At 38.5% G+C, this 21,871-nt stretch overlaps 1 protein-coding gene across 6 annotated transcripts in view; it reads right to left on the reverse strand.

The window, feature by feature from the left end:
• plxnb2b (plexin b2b) overlaps positions 1-21,871 on the reverse strand; it is a 219,685-nt gene that overhangs the window by 167,459 nt on the left and 30,355 nt on the right. The window contains exon 2 of one of the 6 annotated variants that reach the window (XM_048158976.1): positions 9,331-9,370. The exons of the other annotated variants lie outside the window; for them this stretch is intronic. The gene's annotated coding sequence lies outside the window, so the exon portion shown is untranslated. The remainder of the gene's footprint in view (positions 1-9,330; positions 9,371-21,871) is intronic. 6 annotated transcript variants of the gene reach the window in all.

Here is a 21,871-nt window from a genome sequence, read left to right on the forward strand (position 1 = left end):
TATCTTGATTTTACTCGCCTTTTCTCATTTTTGTCTTATCTTGCTTCTTCATTTCTCGTTCTTGTCTCATCTGGCCTCTTGTTTTCTCATCTCATCTTTCTCATCTCTCCTCTCATCTCATCTCGAAGATATGATGAGAAAACAAGAGGACAGAAGAGACAAGAATGAGAGATGAAGGAGCAAGATGAGTCAAAAATGAGAAAAGACGAGAAAAATCATCATCTCACCTCTCATCTTATCTTGATTTTACTCGCCTTTTCTCATTTTTGTCTTATCTTGCTTCTTCATTTCTCGTTCTTGTCTCATCTGGCCTCTTGTTTTCTCATCTAATCTTCGTCATCTCGCCTCTCATTTTATCTCGAAGATGTGATGAGAAAACAAGAGGACAGAAGAGACAAGAATGAGAGACGAAGCCACAAGATGAGTCAAAAATGAGAAACAAGATGAGTAAAATCGAGATGAGAGATGAGATGACGAGAGATAAGATGAGAAAACAAGGTCAGAAAAGACAAAAATGAGACAAAAATGAGAAAAGATTAGTTAAATCAAGATAAAATGAGAGGTGACATGAGAAAACAAGAGGTCAGAAGAGACAAGAATGAGAGACAAAGCATGAATGCAAGATGAGACAAAAATGAGAAACAAGACAAGTAAAATCGAGATAAGATGAGAGACTAGATGATGAGATATGAGATGAGAAAGCAAGAGGCCAGATGAGACAAGAATGAGACAAACAAGCAAAATGAGACAAAAGTGAGAAACAAGATGAGTAAAATCAAGATAGGATGAGAGGAGAAATGATAGAAAGGAGATGAGAAAACAAGCCAGAAGAGACAAGAATGAGAGACAAAGCAAGAATGCAAGATGAGACAAAAATGAGAAACAAGATGAGTAAAAGACGATGAGAGGCAAGATGACGAGAGATGAGAAAATGAGAAAAATCATCATCTCACTTCTCATCTTATCTTGATTTTACTCGCCTTTTCTCATTTTTGTCTTATCTTGCTTCTTCATTTCTCATTCTTATCTCATCTGGCCTCTTGTATTCTCATCTCATCTTTGTCATCTCTCCTCTCATCTTATCTCGAAGATGTGATGAGAAAACAAGAGGACAGAAGAGACAAGAATGAGAGACGAAGCCGCAAGATGAGTCAAAAATGAGAAACAAGACGAGTAAAATCGAGATAAGATGAGAGATGAGATGATGAGAGATAAGATGAGAAAACAAGGTCAGAAGAGACAAAAATGAGACAAAAATGAGAAAAGATTAGTTAAATCAAGATAAAATGAGAGGCGACATGAGAAAACAAGAGGTCAGAAGAGACAAGAATGAGAGACAAAGCAAGAATGCAAGATGAGACAAAAATGAGAAACAAGATGAGTAAAAAAAACGATGAGAGGCAGGATGACGAGAGATGAGATGAGAAAACAAGAGGCCAGATGAGACTGGAATAAGACAAACAAGCAAGAATGCAAGATGTGACAAAAATGAGAAACACAACGAGTAAAATCGAGATAAGATGAGAGACTAGATGATGAGATATGAGATGAGAAAACAAGAGGCCAGATGAGACAAGAATGAGACAAAAGTGAGAAACAAGATGAGTAAAATCGAGATAAGATGAGAGATGAGAAAACAAGAGGCCAGATGAGACAAGAATGAGACAAAGCTGCAAGATGAGACAAAAGTGAGAAACAAGATGAGTAAAATCGAGATAAGATGAGAGGAGAAATGATAGAAAGGAGATGAGAAAACAAGCCAAGAAGAGACAAGAATGAGACAAAAAAAAGCAAGAATGCAAGATGAGACAAAAATGAGAAACAAGATGAGTAAAATCGATATAAGATGAGAGATGAGAAAACAAGGTGAGAAGAGATGAGAAAACACCACATGAGAAGAGATCAGATGTGATGAGAAAACAAGAGCTGAGTTCAGAAACAACAGACAAAGAGACAAAAAATAAACGAGGCAAATAAAATTGAAATAAGATGAGAGGCGAGATGTCAAGAGATGAGATGAGAGACGGTTAGAAATAAGATATGATGAGAAAACAAGAGACCAGAAAAAACAAAAATGAGAAATAAGACGAGTGAAATCGAGACAAGATGAGAGGCGAGATGATGTGAGACGTGTTGAGAAAATGAAAATTGAGAATAGATGAGAAAATGAGAAATGCAATGGGATGACGAAAAGGAGAAATGAGAAGAAATAAAAATCAAGAGATGATATTAAATGATGTGAAGAAGAGAAGAGAAGAGAAGAGAAGAGAAGAGAAGAGAAGAGAAGAGAAGAGAAGAGAAGAGAAGAGAAGAGAAGAGAAGAGAAGAGAAGAGAAGAGAAGAGAAGAGAAGAGAAGGATGAAATGCAACACGTCCTCTGGAAGCTGGACCGAGAGTGTGAGTGAGAGAGAGAATAGAGGAGGTTTATTATGGAAGGCTTAATTAGTCCGAGCATTAGAGTATTCACATGCCAGAAATAGACAAAAACATCTGATTAGCATTCACAATTTTCTTTTGAAGATTTCTGAGGGTGTGTGACGCTGTCTGGAGATTTGTGATCACACGTGCTGCGAGTGTGTGTGTGTGTGTGTGTGTGTGTGTGTGTGTGTGTGTGTGTGTGTGTGCGTCATACGGCTGGTGTTTGTAACCAAATCTCTGTTCTGTTCCAGTGAGGGTTGAGATGAGAGCTCATCTCCCATTACACTTTCATTCCACGATCAATCCCTACAGCTGGAAACGCTCTCACACACACACTCACACCGCATCTGAGCCATTCTGTGTGCATTTGAGTGTTAGTAATTGAACAATGATGTGCGTGTGTGTGTGTGTGTGTGTGTGACTGACCAGCGATCACCTGCGCCCCTCAGACAAGACCTACATGACCACGACTGAGCTTCATGTGAAGAGAGACGATTAGAGATGAGAAGAGAGGCTAGAAATGATGAGGGTGGAAAACAAGAGCTGTGACAAAAAGAGCAGAGACCAGATGAAGACATGAGAAGCAACAAAATGAGAAAAGAGCAGATAGGATGAGATATGAAAACAGGAGAAAATAATGAGAGTTGAGATGAGATACACCAGATGATATGAGAAAAGAAGAGATACGAAAACATGAAATGCGACATTAAACCAGATGATGAGAAAATGGGGGAAAAAAGAAGAGCTGTGACCAAACGAGACAAGATAAAGACATGACAAAAGCAACGAGATGAGAAAATAAGAGATGAAAAGTGAAAACAGCAGAAAACAACGAGAGTTGAGAGGAATGAGAAAGTCTAAACTTGAAGACATGAAATGAGAAAAGACATAAAATCAGATCAGAATACCCCAAAACACTGAGAAAAGACAAAAGAAAAGGCGTGAAATGAGACCAGAAGACCACAAAGATGAAATTGCTGTATATAAGATGACCAGAGACAAGATGAAGACATGAGAAAAGCAACAAGATGAAGAGAAGATGAGATGTGAAAACAGGGGAAATGAGAAACACAAGTTGAAAAGAGAAAAGAAGAGATGAGAAAACTTGAATGAAATAAGAAGCCACAAAAGACGAGATGAGAAACTGCACAACAAGGACAGAGGAGACAAGAAAGAACAGCTGTGACAAAACAAGCCGAGACAAGATGAAGAAGTGAGAAAAAGCAACAAGATGAAAAAAGAAGTGATGAGGTGTGAAAAGTGATGAGACAAGATGAGATGTGAAAAAAGAAAATAATGAGATGAGATGAGTGAGAAATGAGATGAGAAAACAAGAGATGAGATGAAATGTGACGAGTGAGAAACCAGATAAGAAGAGATGAAAGGAGAAAAGACACGAGAGCGGAATACCACAAAAAACACAAGACTGAAAAAGAAAAGAGCAAAGGAGCAAGGAGACGAAAGAAGACATTACTAAAGCTACAAGACGAGAAAGAGATGAGATATGAAAATGAGAAAATAATGAGATGAGACAAGTGAGAAACAAGGATACAAGACGTGATGAGATTGAAAAGTGGAGAAAATAATTAGAGAAGAATGAGAAAGGAGATTAGAAAGAAGACCACTAAAGATGAAATTATATGAGACTGAAGAGCTGCGACAAAATGAGACAAGATGGAGACGTGAGAAAAGCAACAAGACGAGAAAGTAGAGTATTCGAGATTAGATGAGATGTGAAAACAAGAGAAAATGAAGAGATGAGACAAGAAAAGATTGAATCAGGATAAGATTAGATTTGGAAACAGGAGAAAACAATTAAAATCATATGAGACCAGAAAGAAGAGCTGTGACAAAACAAGCAGAAACAAGATGAAGACATGAGATGAGACATTAAACCAAGAAAATAAATTATGTGAAATGAGTCCACTTTGAAACAAGATGTGAAAAGAAGTGACATGATGAGACGAGAGAGAATTCGACGAGACAAGATGAGAAAAGTAAAAGGAAAGACAAGATGAGATGTAAAAACTGAAAGACAATGAACAAAAAATAGACATGAGACGAGAAACTTAAAGGAACACTTCACTTTTTTTGAAAATAGGCTCATTTTCCAACTCCCCTAGAGTTAAACAGTTGAGTTTTACCGTTACCCAGTTTACTTAAAAAACATTCTGTCGGTCTTAGCACACAATGTAACTACAGAAGAGTCAAGTTTTAAATAGGAAAAACATTGAAACTCTTTGGTCATTTTTTTTGAGTGAGATGCTAACGGTCTAATCAGATTCAATGCACTATGCTAAGCTATGCTAAAAGTGGTACCGCCAGACCCGGAGATCGGCTGAATGGATTTGAAAACCAGCGAACTGTTCGAGTTTTCCTTTAAGAGAGAGATGAAGCAGTAAAAAGATAAGACAGACGACAAAACAAAAGTTATGAGACATTATGAGAAAAAAGACAATAACATAAGAGATGTGAAGAGAGATGAGAAGAGCACAGAAGAAATGAGATGTAAAAACTGAAAGACAATGAACAAAAAATAGACATGAGACGAGAAACTTAAAGGAACACTCCACTTTTTTTGAAAATAGGCTCATTTTCCAACTCCCCTAGAGTTAAACAGTTGAGTTTTAACGTTTTCGAATCCATTCAGCCAATCTCCGGCTCTGGCGGTACCACTTTTAGCATAGCTTAGCATAGTTCATTGAATCTGATGAGACCGTTAGCATCTCCCTCAAAAAAAAAATTCCGTCGGTCTTAGTACACAATGTAACTACAGAAGAGTCAAGTTTTAAATAGGAAAAACATTGAATCTCTTTGTTCATTTTTGAGCGAGATGCTAACGGTCTAATCAGATTCAATGCACTATGCTAAAAGTGGTACCGCCAGACCCGGAGATCGGCTGAATGGATTCAAAAACCAGCGAACTGTTTGAGTTTTCGAAATTAGCTTATTTTAAAAAAAAAAGTGGAGTGTTCCTTTAAGAGAGATGAAGCAGTAAAAAGAAAAGACAGACGAGAAAACAAGTTATGAGACATTATGAGAAAAAAGACAATAACATAAGAGATGTGAAGAGAGATGAGAAGAGCAGAGAAGAAATGAGATGTAAAAACTGAAAGACAATGAACAAAAAATAGACATGAGACGAGAAACTTAAAGGAACACTCCACTTTTTTTGAAAATAGGCTAATTTTCCAACTCCCCTAGAGTTAAACAGTTGAGTTTCACCGTTTTCGAATCCATTCAGCCGATCTCCGGCTCTGGCGGTACCACTTTTAGCATAGCTTAGCATAGTTCATTGAATCTGATGAGACCAATAGCATCTCCCTCAAAAAAAAATTTCCGTCGGTCTTAGTACACGATGTAACTACAGAAGAGTCAAGTTTTAAATAGGAAAAACATTGAAACTCTTTGGTCATTTTTTTTGAGTGAGATGCTAACGGTCTAATCAGATTCAATGCACTATGCTAAGCTATGCTAAAAGTGGTACCGCCAGACCCGGAGATCGGCTGAATGGATTTGAAAACCAGCGAACTGTTCGAGTTTTCCTTTAAGAGAGAGATGAAGCAGTAAAAAGAAAAGACAGACGACAAAACAAAAGTTATGAGACATTATGAGAAAAAAGACAATAACATAAGAGATGTGAAGAGAGATGAGAAGAGCAGAGAAGAAATGAGATGGAAAACTGATATAGAGACAGAGACAAGGGGAGAAAAAAAACTGGAAAACGAGATAAAGAAGAAAACGTAAGAGACAAGAAGAAGAGAAACAATATGAAGATAATGAGACGAGATTGGACAAGTTAAGGAGACAAAAAAGACAACATAATGAGAGACAAAAGTGAGATACGAGATGAGAAAAGTATAACAGATAATGAGAGACCAGATGGGAAGAGAATGAGAGATGAGACGAGACAAGAGTTGACTGAAGGAGCCAAAGCGGAGCAGATGGAGAGAAGTAAAGTAGAAACGGAGAGCGGCAGCTCGGTCTCACTCATCTGGTGCTAGTGGTTTATTGATCGTAGACAGCGAGTCTCAAAGTCATTTATCACCAGCTCCTCAAGCCACCGTATGTGTGTGTGAGGGAGATAACTCTAGCGATAGCAGCCATTGCATCCATTTTTCCTCACAATGGGCTGTGCCTGGACCTGCCCAACAGCTTGACACACACACACACACACACACACTCGCTCCCCCCGACACAACGACAAACGGCCTCTTTCTGAAAATAATAAATAAATAACAGCACGTATTGTTTCCCAGGCTTGGCCGAACGGTGAGAGCGAAGCTGCTCCACTGCTGATAGTGAAGCAGAAGCCTGAAATACAGCCAGAACACTGAAAAGTGCTGTGTGTGTGTGAGTGTGTGTGTGTGTTTACACACTCAGGTTATAGTACATCATATTGAGCCAAGCTAGCAGAGACAAAGAAGGATTAAAGTTACAAAGGAAACGTGTCAAAATGCACTCGATATGCTTTCTTAATACATGTTTCTTGGTATTAATGTGAACGATTCATTGGTGCACATTATTCCAAAGAAATAAACCGCCTGTTTCAATCTAACAACTTGCCCTGCCTCTGAAATGACTTACACATGGATAATGTTAAATATTAACCAAATAGATACACTACCATTCAAAATTTTGGGATCAGTATGAAGGAATTAAAGGGTTAGTTCAGCCAAAAATGAAAATAATGTTTTACTCACCCTCATGCCGTTCCACACCCGTAAGACCTTCGGAATGCAACGCGAATATTTTTGGTGCACCAAACAAAACAAAATAACGACTTATTTAGTGATGGCTGATTTCAAAACACTGCTTCAGGAAGCTTTGGAGTGTTATGATTCTTTTGTGTTGAATCAGCGGTTCGGAACGCCAGAGTCACAGTTTGACACGCGATCCGATTCATGATTCCACACAAAAGAATCAACCATCACTAAATAAGTCGTTATTTTGCTTTTTTAGCGCAACAAAAATATTCTCGTCGCTTTATAATATTAATATTGAACCACTGTAGTCACATGAACTGATTTAAATATGTTTTTAGTACATTAATGGATCTTGAGAGAGGAAATGTCATTGCTGGCTATGGAGGCCTCATGGAGTCATCGGATTTCAACTAAAATATCTTAATTTGTGTTCTGAAGATTAACGAAGGTCTTACGGGGGTAAAACGGCATGAGGGTGAGTAATAAATTACATTATTTTCATTTTTGGGTGAATTAACCCTTTAATACTTACATTCAACAAGGATACATTGAACTTATCAAAAGTGACATTAAAGACATTTATAAATGTTACAAAAGATTTCTATTTAAAATAAATGCAAGAAAATTGATTTCAGAGAAATATTACACTGCACAACTGTTCTCAACATTGATAATAATAGGAAATGTTTCTTGAGCAGCAAATCAGCATATTAGAATGATTTCTGAAGGATCACATGACGGTGAAGAAGACTGGAGTAAAGATGCTGAAAATAAATACTGATGTATTGGCAAAGTCCCTTTAAGACAAGTCATTTCACTCGGCGGCCATCTTTGTAACGCCTCTCGGGCATTCAAGTGCAGCTCCTATCTCTTTGAATGGTAAAACACCAAATTCTCCAAATCTGTTTGTCAAGCTTTTGATTAAATTTCATATTTGAAATCACCAATGAAATCGGACAACAAATGTATCATAAATTTTGTTTCTAAATGCTCGAATCATGACAAAAAACTGTATTTTTCAGGCTGGATCAATTGCTTCTCATTTCAGAGGTGCGCGTCTGACTGTTTCTATAGGAACCAATGTTTCTAACGGCCGCTGCAGTGTTGCAATGACTTTACCAATCGCGGATGGGCTCTTATTTAGAAGGCGGGACTTATTCCGCCATATTGCGCGTTGCACTTTCTCACATTCTAAACAGTACGAGTGACGCGTGTTGTGTTATTCTATAATCTTTGGTATTGGCAACTTTTCATGACCCAAAACAATTCACAAAATGTCTAAAATAAATCTACTTTTTTTTGTTTCACCTGCAAATATAGGCAGCGGCTATTTGCACCACGTGTAAATAGCAATGAGCTATTCTTAGCGATAGATGCTATTTACACTAAGTGCAAATAGCTGTAGTTGCCATTTACGCTGAGTGACAATAGCAGCATTTTCTTAACAATATGCTATTTACACTAGGTGAAAATAGCGATACATTCTATTTACACCATGTAAAAGTATCAGTGTAAATAGGCACCACACTAAAGAAGTAAAATGGGTTTTAAGACATAAAACGGCATTTGCAAGACATATTCAGAAGTAAATGTTGGTGTGACTTCAAAAAGTCCCACCCACACATGATTTGATTGGATCTTGGAATTTTTGGCTTTAATACTATTGGTTCACATTATTGTCCCTACAAGTGCAACCTTGGTTACATCAACAGAAAAAAAGTTATTTCAGAGGCAGAGATAGTCATTTCAAGTTTTCTTTAGAGTAACATGATAAATACTGCACAATAAGACCAAGAACATGAAGTAAAAAGCAAGTAAATAGGGTCAAACTGCATTTAAATGTCATCTTAAGGAAGAAGCCTGATTTCAGTTACTTCAGAAAGGCAGTTTAGCATACTGTCATCCTCCACTAGCCTGACTAATCAAACCCACAGGTCAGCGCTGAGAGAGCCGGTAAGGATGATTAAAAGAGAGGGGGAAAACGATGAACATTTTAAGCAATCAGACACAATTCTCGTTTTCCTTCCAGCAGCTCTTCCCGCTGTGATCCAGAAGCCTGATGTGTGTCAGGATGAATAAAGGTCGTGCGGGAACCTAACCAAGTGCTGCAGAGCCATTTCGACTACAAACACCGGAAGGGGATGCCAAGCCGTGGCTCGTTTGCCAAAAAGATGAAGAACGCATCTGAAATCAAGCATATTCCTACCTTACAGTCTGTCGCCCCAGAGGAGGATGAGTGGGAAAAGCTGGAAAAAATATACATTTCTTTATCAGTATTCGTGTCTCGCTTTTCAGAACAAATATTTCTCTCTTGTTTTCAGCATAAACTTATTTGCAAAAAGAAGAGATCGTTCACCTAAAGTTAAAAAGAATATTCTGACGTTATTTACTCACCCTAATAATATTTCAGTGAACTATCCCTTCATTGTCTAATTCAACTTTGCTTTAAAGGGTTAGTCCACCCAAAAATGAAAATTCTATTACTCACCCTCATGCCGTTTCACACCCGTAAAACCTTCGTTAATCTTTGAAACACAAATTAAGATATTTTCGTCGAAATCCAATGGCTCCGTGAGGCCTCCATAGGGAGCGATGACATTTCCTCTCTCAAGATCCATAAAGGTACTAAAAACATATTTAAATCAGTTCATGTGAGTACAGTGGTTCAATATTAATATTATAAAGCGACGAGAATATTTTTGGTGCGCCAAAAAAAACAAAATAACGACTTATTTAGTGATGGCCGATTTCAAAACACTGCTTCATGAAGCATCGGAGCACAAATGAATCAGCGTGTCGAATCATGATTCGGATCGCGTGTCAAACTGCCAACGGCTGAAATCACGTGACTTTGGCGCTCCGAACAGCAAATTCAATACACTGATTCATTTGTGCTCCGAAGCTTCCTGAAGCAGTGTTTTGAAATCGGCCATCACTAAATAAGTCGTTATTTTGTTTTTTTGACGCACCAAAAATATTCTCATCGCTTTATAATATTAATATTGAACCACTGTACTCACATGAACTGATTTAAATATGTTTTTAGTACCTTTATGGATCTTGAGAGAGGAAATGTCATTGCTCCCTATGGAGGCCTCACGGAGCCATCGTATTTCAACTAAAATATCTTAATTTGCATTCCGAAGGTCTTACGGGTGTGAAACGGCATGAGGGTGAGTAATAAATGACATTATTTTCATTTTTGGGTGAACTAACCCTTTAAGTTAATTTTATCATGCCCAACAGACAGAAACCAAAAGAAACTGAGATATGTGAAAACAGATAAATACAGGGTAAAACAAATCAAGAAAAAAGTTCTCTCACACCATATGCGCCATTGATTTCCTATTCTCTCGGAAACATTTAATGAGCTTAAGCGAAGAAGGAGAGATTGAGGGAGAGAGAAAGAGACAAGGAAGAAAACAGATAAAGCCTCCCAGAAATTTCCCTGAGAGAGTAAATCATTCAGAAAGACAAGAAGGTGCTTAGCAGAGGAACAGGTGTTGGATGTGATGATTCCCACACTGGTACCCGAGCCAAAACCAGCGGGACTCCGTCAACAAGGAGCAAAGCTGGACCACATCTGTCCGCAAGTCATTCCCAGAGCGTCAACACATTTTGCAAAAGTAGAGAATTAAATGATTTAAAGCAATAGGACTCTTTAAATATTTAGCGGAGGGATTCACTAAGAATGAATTGCACCTGTTAATAACATCAACATGCACCTGATTCACCAAAAGGAATTACACAAATCAGTTAACAGTTAACGCTTGTTTAAACTTCTTGAGCTAAATTGCTTATCGAACTGACCCTTTGCCTCTCTCAGAGCACGGGTGAGTAAGCATGGTTTCAGATATCAATGTTTCCATAAAAAATAAAACAACAATAACGCAGACATTCATTACACGTCCGCTGATGCTCTAATCGACGAGCTGCTGAGAGCTCGTTTTAGCTCTGAAAACGATTTCAAATGTTGAGGAGCCATTAGAGAGGCAGACTGTGAGTAATGTGAGATTCGGACATTCTCCCAAACGCCGCCCCATTAGCTCCAGCGGTGCAAGAGAGAGAAATCTGTGGTACGTGCAGCCATTACGGCGTCCCTCAGGGCTCGGTATTGGGCCCAGTGCTGGATTTCAGTGATGTGCAGTATTGCTTCATCCTTTCATTTGCAGCCCCAGTGGAACCGCAGCCATGTCACGCTAAACGTTATCAATCAGCTAACAGCAGCCTGTTTAAAATCACTCAAGGCTCACATGGTATCAAAAGCTGCCAATGCAAATGCTAAACAAATACGGTTTCAATCTGTCCCTTATCTACAGGCGTCAAGCCGTTTAAAGAACATTTAACACAGGGGTGGGCAGTTTGAACGATGTTAGCATACAAGTTATTCTATACAACATTAACAATATGCATCACAATATTCACTTCCTTTGAAACGTTTAGGTTTTATTCAGTAAAGATGCATCAAACGTGAAAGTAAACATTTATAATATTACAAAAGATTTCTGTTTAAAATAAATACCCTTCTTTTGAACGTTCTATTCATTGAAGAATCCTGATAAAAATTAAAAAGAAATCAGGGTTTCCACAAAAATGATGATGATGATGATGATCATGATAATAAAAAATGTTTCCTGAGCAGCAAATCAGCATGATCTCTGAAGGATCATGTGATACTAAAGACTGGAGAGATGCTGAAAATTCAGCTTTCATCACAGGAATAATTATTTGTTTTTAATGTATTTTTGATCAAATAAATGCAGCCTTGATGAGCGTAAGAATCTTCCAATCCAACCCCAAACTTTTGAATGGAAGTGTATTTGAATTTGAAAAATTCCAGCAAAAAAAAATTCATAATTTGTTTTAAAATAATGCATATTGGATTTATTCACCGATTTTATTATGCTATTGTCATTTTTTTCCCCTTTTTACGCCTCACTACATATTTATTAGATTTGTTAATTCCAGTTGGATGAGAAAAGTTCAATTAAATTCAGTATAAATTCTCCAAAAACAAGTCAATTTATCTTCTAAGGATGATTAGATTTTTTACTGAAAAACAAGGCAAAAACACCGATTAAGAAAATTATTTTTTGCAGTGTAATCTCAACCTCGAATTTCTCACACAAATGTGATAAATGATGCGAGGAAGACAAAGAGGAGTCTGTAATGATGTGATGAAGAAAATTATACAGAGGGAAAAAACAATGCAGTCTGCAGGCAAACATTCGGATAGAGTGGAAATCCACAGGAGACTCCACACTAAAAAAAAGTCAAGTGAGAGAGAGAAATTAGAAGGTGTGAGAGGCAAGTGAAAGAGGGATCAAACCTTACTACTCACTGGAGTGTCGAGTGAATTCGCGGATTCACAGTTTGGGGTCTTTGAATGCAAGCGTGTGAATATTTATAAAGGACAGCGAGCGAACGAGGCTGAAACGAAACGAGAACATAAGCCAAAAAGTCATCGTTTACTTAAGCGAAGATCTGTCTTCCCCTCCTCTCGAACCTGAACGAAATTTCTTCAGTGTGTATGTAGCCGTGAGCCGCTGCCCTCAGAGTAAATCTGGGAGGATTTCTGACGGCGAACTAGCGAGGGGTAGTAAAGGGCATCCGAGAGAGAGAGCGAGAGACCGTTTGAAGGGATATGAAAGCCTTGTGCCAAGTGACTTTTCCACCCAGACACTATAATACACTGAAGCTTCATGTAAATGCAAGATCCCACAGCAACAAGAGTTTCCTGTGGTTTACCAGCCCACACTCAACAAACCTGAATATTAACCTGGTGTTTTGACTTGATACACTCACAGAACTCGTTCCTCCATCAACTTCTATCTGCCTAAATGACTCTGAACGTGCCGCAACCTGCAGAAATAGAAATCATTGCGGACTAAGCGTGAAAACATGGACTCGTGCGAGCTTGACAGACACTTCATCGGTCCATGAAGGATAATTCATAAGGGCTGCTGGGACACCTGCTAACACCATGGTGACATGAACAAACCAAAATCAAAGTCTTTTCACAGCTGGAGAGAGTATGAGGAGGAAACAGACCATTCAATGAAAAATTAATGAGAGAAACACTCAACATGGTGGCTGTAGAAAAGGAGAAGAGCCAATTAGTTTATTAGACATAAAACATAACCATTGTTTGGAATGGAATGCAAGCATTCTAGTTATTAAATACTAGGGGTGTAACAATTCAAATTACTCACAGTTCGGTTTTTAATCACAGTTTTAGGGTCACCGTTTACAAGCAACAGCACAAAAATGCAAAATAAGCAAAGATACAAATAAAATAAACAGTGATTTTACAGCCAGTAGTTTTCAGAAACTGAATAAAGTAAGATAACATTGCAAATAATCTTCACTGTATAAATTAAATAAAGATTAATCATTATTAAAGTTACAAAAGCTATTCCGATAAGTGAATGATTTCCTTGTCTTTTTCGTTCGATTAAAGGCACAATATGTAAATTTCACCACTAGAGGTCGCTTATTGAAAACGAAGGGGTAGCTTGATGAACCATGGGAGGTGCTGTCTTCACATCTACAGCCGGTGGAAAGAATCCAACGGGCAGAAATCATATTCATGGAATGTATTAAAGATTTATTAACATTACTGTAGTATGAAGCAGGGTGGGGCTGAAAGCCATTGGAGCGGAACGAGGCCGCTGGAGCGATTGCTAATGAGAGACGAGGCTCGAGAGCATTAAGCTGTAGACGACCGCTTCCGCTTCTTCCTGTCAAGCATATGTGGGGTTACCCAGCACTGTTTATCATATTAAATACATATGTGTGTTGAAAGTGGTTATAATGCAACTCTGTAAGTTCGCTCAGCGGCTGCTATGAGACACTTGTTGCACACTGCAGTAAGCTAGATCGATATTAGGCATTTTAAATCATGGTACTCGCAATAAATCAAGAAAACGAGATTTAAACAATAAGATTTACTTCTGTGTTGAGCTATATAACATGATTAGTTTTCTGTCGATGAACGTATCCATCCAAACAGTTGCTCACCTGTCTAATAAAAAACATAATATATTAAAGTGTCTTTGGTGTTTCCATGGTTTCTACTAAATAAAACCTGAAATCGAGGGTAACGTGGGTATGATGTCATTGATAGGCGACGCAAGAACATTAAAATTGCTTATTTCTCTGGATTGAAACATTCTTGGAAACATTTGGGATAATGTAAGTACACAAGTCAACAAAATATATAACATTGTTCTAGTGGTTTTTGGATATTTTGATCCAAAAATCTTACATATTGTGCTTTTAAAGGATTAGTCCACTTTCCTGATAAATTTACTCACCCCCATGTCATCCAAGATATCCATGTCTTTCTTTCGTCAGTCGAAAAGAAATGAAGGTTTTTGAGGAAAACATTCCAGGATTATTCTCCTTACAGTGGATTTCAATGGCTACCAACAGATTGAAGGTCCAAATGTCAGTTTCAGTGCAGCTTCAAGGGCTTTAAACGATACCAGATGAGTAATAAGTGTCTTATCTAGCGAATCGATCGGCCATTTTCGAAAAAAATACAACCGTTTATGCTTTATAAACAAAATATCGCCTTGAACGTACTTTCCGCTTCCGCATTCTTCATAACGCTTACGCTGAATGTCCTACGCCTTCCCTATTCGACTTATGGTAAAAAACGAAACTGCCGCATTCGTTCCGTAAGTAGAATAGGGAAGGCGTAGAACATTCAGCGTAAGTGTTATGAAGAATGCGGAAGCGGAAAGTACGTTCAAGGCGATATTTTGTTTATAAAGCATAAACGGTTGTATTGTTTTCGAAAATGACCGATCGTTTCGCTAGATAAGACCCTTATTACTCATCTGGTATCATTTAAAGCCCTTGAAGCTGCACTGAAACTGACATTTGGACCTTCAATCTGTTGGTAGCCATTGAAATCCACTATAAGGAGAAAAATCCTGGAATGTTTTCCTCAAAAACCTTCATTTCTTTTCGACTGACGAAAGAAAGACATGGATATCTTGGATGACATGGGGGTGAGTAAATTTATCAGGAAAAGTGTATTTAAAAGTGGACTAATCCTTTAACATTAAAATCACAGACAGCAGGAATATTAGGCTGCTGTCACTTTAAGATATAATGCACGGATCCAAAATACTGATACTGAACATGTGTTGTATCCATTGACAGAAACATTCATTAGCCGAACTGTTTGTCTGTTTTACGCGTTGAAATTTTCAACAAACCATATTATAGATGCGTCATCAGATTTAAGATGAACCGTGGTGCAAGTGCGTGCCAAACCGTGGGTTGAGAACGGTACGGTTCGATGTTTTTTACCAAGAACCGTTACACCCCTACTAAATACTGTGGTTTTTTTTTACACTACACAATAGTAGGAATGCAGCAACAGGCCCATGTCACATGACCTCATTATATTTGACACAGTTGCACAACTTGGTAAATTGTGCACGATCATGTATAGCATGCCATTCCAAACACATTCCCGGTCTTGCCCTCGAATGCACATACTATACACAAGCCTGAGATGTATATACAGTATACTGTAAATATCTCACCAGGGGAATTACCAAGTATAGCTTACTTCAAGAATGACATAACATCCCATTAGTCAGTGCAACCACAAAAACACAATCACCCAAGACAAACAAACCTCCCAACAGTGTCAACATATCGGCAGCCAAAGAGCTCAATAATGGTTTTGAAGGTTTCTGCTGCTCATTAGAACTGCGCTACTGGTGGAACGAGAAGATAAGCGTTGGATCGGTGGCCTATGACACGCTTCTCCTTATCTGACATAGCCATCGATCATCTATCAATACAGAACCCAGAAAAATCAGCGAAACAAACACCCGTTCGATCAAAACAGCCAAACAGCACCTGATGACCTGCAGGATGGCTAGTTAGACGGCCAATAAATGCACAAAGCAAAGAAAGAGACGTGGATGAGCACACAGAGACCTCTGAAGGCAGTTTGATACCCTGTGACCGAGGCATTACACTCTGGAGCAGAAGTGCACAACCTGCTGAGAAACGCAGGGCAGATGCACAGTAGAATCCATGATATACGTCACAGAACGCTGTGAATACACTCTCATAAAACAGATCTAGCACATTGCTAATTGCCAAACGCTCCATTAGAGCTGCCTCTAGCATGCTAAAGTTTAGCTCCAACCCTGTATGAACACACTTTCCTGTCGTTTTCAATTTGAACCACAAGACCTTGATTAGGACAGGTGTTTGATTAGAGGTGAAACTAAACTCTGCAGGAAAGTAGCACTGCAGCCCAATTTGCATCATATTTGCCCTAAAATAGTGTAATTACAACACTATGTTCAGAACAGTACACTACTCTTACCGTTTCTGCAGTATATGCTGTGCATGATATGCTAATTTTCTGGATGTGATACCCAGTGTATCAAGTTTTAAATTAATTTTATGCTAATGAAGTTAGCTAAACACCAAGCAAGGTTGCAAGGTTTCAATTAGTTAATATACAAACCTAAATGCAAAGTAAAATAAAATTTTATGGTAATGAATTACTAATGCAAACTAATGCATTAACTAATGCAAAAAGAAACAATATGTGGAAATATCATTTAACTAATGGAAATAGAGACAATATGCAATTTAACGAACGTTAACGTACACATCCATAAGGTAATTTAGCTAATGCTACAGCTCAAATGCAACTGGAAACAATATGCAATACGGATGTTAACTAATGCCAACATTCCCATGCAAACAGATTGCTTTGTTAACGATAACGTTCAAAGAAAATGCGATAAGTTCATTTAGCTCAGGGGGTTTTAAACTGTGGGTCGCAACCCATTTGTGGATCGGGCTGCACGATATACCAACATTAAACAGAAATCGAAATGTCACGAAAGACTGTTTCAGGTCTGTTCTGAGAGCGTTTTCTGCATTGGAAACCGCGATGAGTTTAACAAAACTTGTAGCGCAGATTCCAGTTCACATCCTGACCGGAGCGAGCACGTTTAAAGTTTTTATGCACATATTTCATATACTCTTATATACGTCTGTAAATGAAGAGATTAAAATGTAAATATTAGTATTGAAATTTTACAGTTGTACCATAAAATAAAAGTATTATTTTAAATAAATACTAGATTTCTTTCATATCAAACTTTTGATTAAGATTAAGATTACAGTACTTTTGGACCCCCACAGCCTAGCCTATCCCAAGATTCATTGTGAGCCAGTGACGACTGGATTTCTTGAGATAAACTGTCAGATTACACTTGATATTCAATGCATTGGGCTTCAACTTGCTCACATATCTAACGAAACAAATGTTTAAAAAGAAAACACTTTAAAGCTGTTCAGATGTTGACACATCTTACCAAAATGGGATTTTATAGACAGTTCATGTATAAAAACAGACCACGGTGAACATATTTAGACATTTTGTGAACCCTGTTTTGTTTTTAGGCAGCTGTCACAGTTGCTAGGCGACAAGAATGCTCCGTAGCATCCCATTTAAAGGCCCACTGAAGTGCCTTGGATCGCACAGCATTATTCAATGTGTTGACGTAATTTCCACTGAAACAGGAAGACAGGGCGGGACTTCTCAAACAGCTTTTCCCCCTTTTTAAAATAGCCAATTGCGTTTTTTTATATCACAGCTCGGCCAGAGCTGTTGAGCTTGGTAAAGCCTCAGTTTCCTCCTAAACTAAAATCTCCTCCATATCGCTTTAAAATATAGCATTCTGAGTAGAATTCAAATCCGATATGTTTTATGGTCTTTCCCGACTCACGGATATGATCTGCTCTGTGCTATCGTGTCTCTAGACCAGAACAAACTGCAGTGGTTCATGCGACACTAACGTGAAACCAGACTTCTTTCTCCCCAATGGAAAGCATATTTACACTGTCTTAATTGTTCCCTATCCCGTATATAGTGCACCATGTAGAAAAATTTAAATGTGTGAACAAGTGACAGATTTTAACCACATGTATTTATATAGGGGGCGGGGCGCCCAGAGAGCATTTGATTGGACAGAAAATCTGATGAGAAGCTGAAGTCCATATTGGCGGAAGTGAGAGACTAAACTTTGAACGAATACGAATTTTGTCATTCTTTTGGAGCACACTAGCTAGCAGCTAACTAGATAACGGTAAGGCTAACATATTCAAACTAAAAGCCAAAAAACTAGAATTTTGGTTTCATGGCCTTCGTGGACTTTGAAGTCCGAGTCCTTTGAAGGATGCAGCCTCTGAATTAAAACAGCTTATCTGATAAGGTCAAGTGGAAACAATATGCGATAAGGTCATTTAGCGAATCCTACTTGAGATATATAAAGTCATCTGACATTGTGTCCCAATACTGGTGTACGGTCTTACAACATACTCAAAAGTATGTACTTTCTTTTATTGCAAGTATGCAAATTGAGCCGCCGCCGTTGATTAGCTAGTTCAGGTGTGTTTGATTACAGCCAGATCTGAACTCTGCAGGAAGGTAGATCTCCAGGAGCATGTCTGCTCTACAGCATTGTTCAAAAATAGACCGTGATTACCGCCAATGGTGAAGCAGATTTGCTGTAGGCAACGGCGTTTGTTCAAAATAAACATCCGCTAGGAGGAATCATGCAGTTCAGGCCTGTCGCATGAAAGCTGCCATTTCAAAACAAATGCCTGCAAATGATTCTGGGTTGTTTTGAATAAATCAGGCTATTGATTTATTGGCTCAAGATTGTTGTAAAAGGATTGCGGCATCACTGATGTATTAAAAGGTGCAAATATCCATTACTAGTAATGGATCGCAAGCCACTCGACTGAAAATAAAGAGGTTGAATGTTTATAGACACACTTAAACCCAAACATCCTGTGCTTTCACTCCTCTTGGCGAGAAACACCTTCTACCCCTCGTGGCGTCGAAGTCTGGGCCCGAAAACTCGCCCGGTTTTTTACAAGAGCCCGCAGCCAGCCAATAATGAGGGAGAGAAAGAGAGCATGTCAAGAAGTGGATTCTTTCTGCTGAGCGCCATCTGGAAAAGGCGAGCAAGATAAACAAAAATGCCGCTCGTATCCCCTCCTCACACACACGCACACTTACACACAAAGCCTTTTGGATTGTCAGGGATTCTGGCTTATCAATTTCCAGCCAGATACAAACCCAAAGATGAGAAAACGCACAATAGCAGGAGCGAATGAGAAATAAACGAGAAACGCGGGTTTTCAGACGACAATGCCCGACCTAATGCGATGATGGTTTGTTCTGTTTGCTTGTTTTTTCCCCACAGACCTTTGTGCATTTCAATCTGGTCAAACTTTGCCCCAAAACCCACAGGGTAAATTGGAAAATGGTGAGATCCAACACACTGTCACATACAAAAGAGCGTGTAAAAATGAGACCTCGATGGCACAGAACAAATCGCATTGTAGAAAGTATCACATGGAAAAAAAGGGATTGTGAGAACCTGAAAATGCCTCCAGGTACAAGTGTGAAGAGGACAGGAAGTCAAGGTGATGACATGTGACACCTTCAGAATCCAGGACACCACTTGGAACAGAAACATTTAAGGGCACTTTAACTTAAACACTAGAATAGATGTATTCAACTGGACAAACACAACTAGATGGAATTGGCAATACATAAATATACACTGCCCGGCCAAAAAAAGTCACTGTTTGATTTTAAAATAGGCAAATACTTAAAGGATTAGTTTACTTGAATTAAAATTTCCTGATAACAAAGCGAACGTGCGAAGACTAAGTCAAACGACCTTTACAACAACAAAAAAAAGAAGGTAAAACAATGATGTCGGATGATTTTCAAGTTGGAGAAAATGAGATGGAGATGGTGTGACATAGTACTTTCGCCTATGTCACACGTGACCTTTCCAACATGATTATGCAATGCGTGGTGCATCACAGAACTAGTGCAAGACGAGCATTTGTGGTTAAAAAGTATATAATTTTTTTTTTTTTTTTTTTGCTAAATAAGACCCTTATTCCTCATCTGGGATCTTGTAGAGCCCTTTGAAGCTGCACTGAAACTGCAATTTGAACCTTCAACCCATTGGTAACTGTTGAAGTCCACTATATGGAGATAATCACAGCAGTAATGATCCAGTCTTAAGCATTTGCCCGTTTAAATCCACACAGCAACTTTTTTGTCGTTCCTGAACTAAAGAACTAATTGAAACACACCACTAATTCATTGTATACCCTCTTGATTTTATAAACTCTACACTCTCAAAATGGGTCTAACGCTGCTCGCTTTCTCAATTATGTGTGCAAGAAACGAAATGACACACCTCCCTCACACACACACACGACAGCGTCCACTAGCATCAGCTGACCTGTATTGTTCGAGCGTTGAGGGGCTCAGGTGGCAGGTGAGATCTGGGGGCGTTTGACAAATAAAAGTGGTCAGATAACGGCAAGCCAGCATCTCCCAGAAGAGGACGTAGATGGTGAAGAACCAGGCGGCTGTCCGTTTGCATTGGATCACAGCTGAAGAGTTTGACCTGATTACTAACCTGCCTGTTCAGCCAGAGCTCTGAAGACGCGCGACCACGCCAGAAACCGATCAAAACAAAGAGAGAGCGGATATGAGGGGCCGTATAGGCCATAATTATTGAAACACCTCTTACAAACGCTAGTTAAATGAAAAACATTAATCAACCATAGTGAAATTCATTCAAATGCATAAGTCTCTTACAAACACTAGTGAAACGAAAAACACAGATCAATGTAAGTAAAATTCATACACATTACTGAAAAACGCCTCTTACAAACACTAGTGAAAACACTGATCAATCTCACTGAAATACTGAAATGAAAATAGATTTCAGTAATGATGAGAGCTAATTTCACTTGAAAAGGAAGCTGTGGTACTTCCGTTTAATTTGGCACATGAGAAGTGTGGCCACAGCTTCCTTATCAAGTGAAATCTCCCATCAACTACTAAAAAAATCTTTTCTCATTTCAGTAATGTTTTCATAGTGTTTGTAAGAGGCTTTTTCAGTAATAGCAGTAGTATGTTCAGTAGTATGAATGAATTTCAATTACACTGATCAATGTTTTTCATTTCACTAGTGTTTGTAAGAGACTTTTCAATAATTATGGCATATACGGCCCCTCATAAGCGAAGGTCAGCGACACGGAGCTGAAATGTTGTTTTGATATCTTTAATTGAGAAGATTAGAAACAGATGATAATGTGAAGTCACAGCACTTGAGGACATGTCTGTTGTCTACGGATGGCGATTCCATCAATCTCGAAGCAACTAAAAACTAATTACAGCTCAACAAAAACACAGTGGATGAACCACATTTCTCATACTTCTACCAAGTGCGAAAAGTATGACAGTGCTGGTTGGATTCATATTAGGGCTGCACAATATATCGAAATAAAATTGATGTTGTGATATGGCTTAGTGCGATTGGCAACAATTTAATTACAGGATTAATTCACCCAAAAATGAAATTTCTGTCATTAATTACTCACCCATGATGTCGCTCCACACCCGTAAGACCTTTCATCTTCGAACGCAAATTAAGATATTTTTGATAAAATCCGATGGCTCAGTGAGGCCTGCATTGCCAGCAAGACAATTAACACTTTCATTGCATAGAAAGCTACTAAAGATGTATTTAAAACAGTTCATGTGAGTACAGTGGTTCAACCTTAATGTTATGAAGTGACGAGAATACTTTTTCTGTGCCAAAAAAAAACAAAAATAATGACTTTATTCAACAATATCTAGTGATGGACGA

Source organism: Megalobrama amblycephala, linkage group LG15, assembly GCF_018812025.1.
Source record: "Megalobrama amblycephala isolate DHTTF-2021 linkage group LG15, ASM1881202v1, whole genome shotgun sequence".
NCBI lineage: Eukaryota > Metazoa > Chordata > Actinopteri > Cypriniformes > Xenocyprididae > Megalobrama > Megalobrama amblycephala.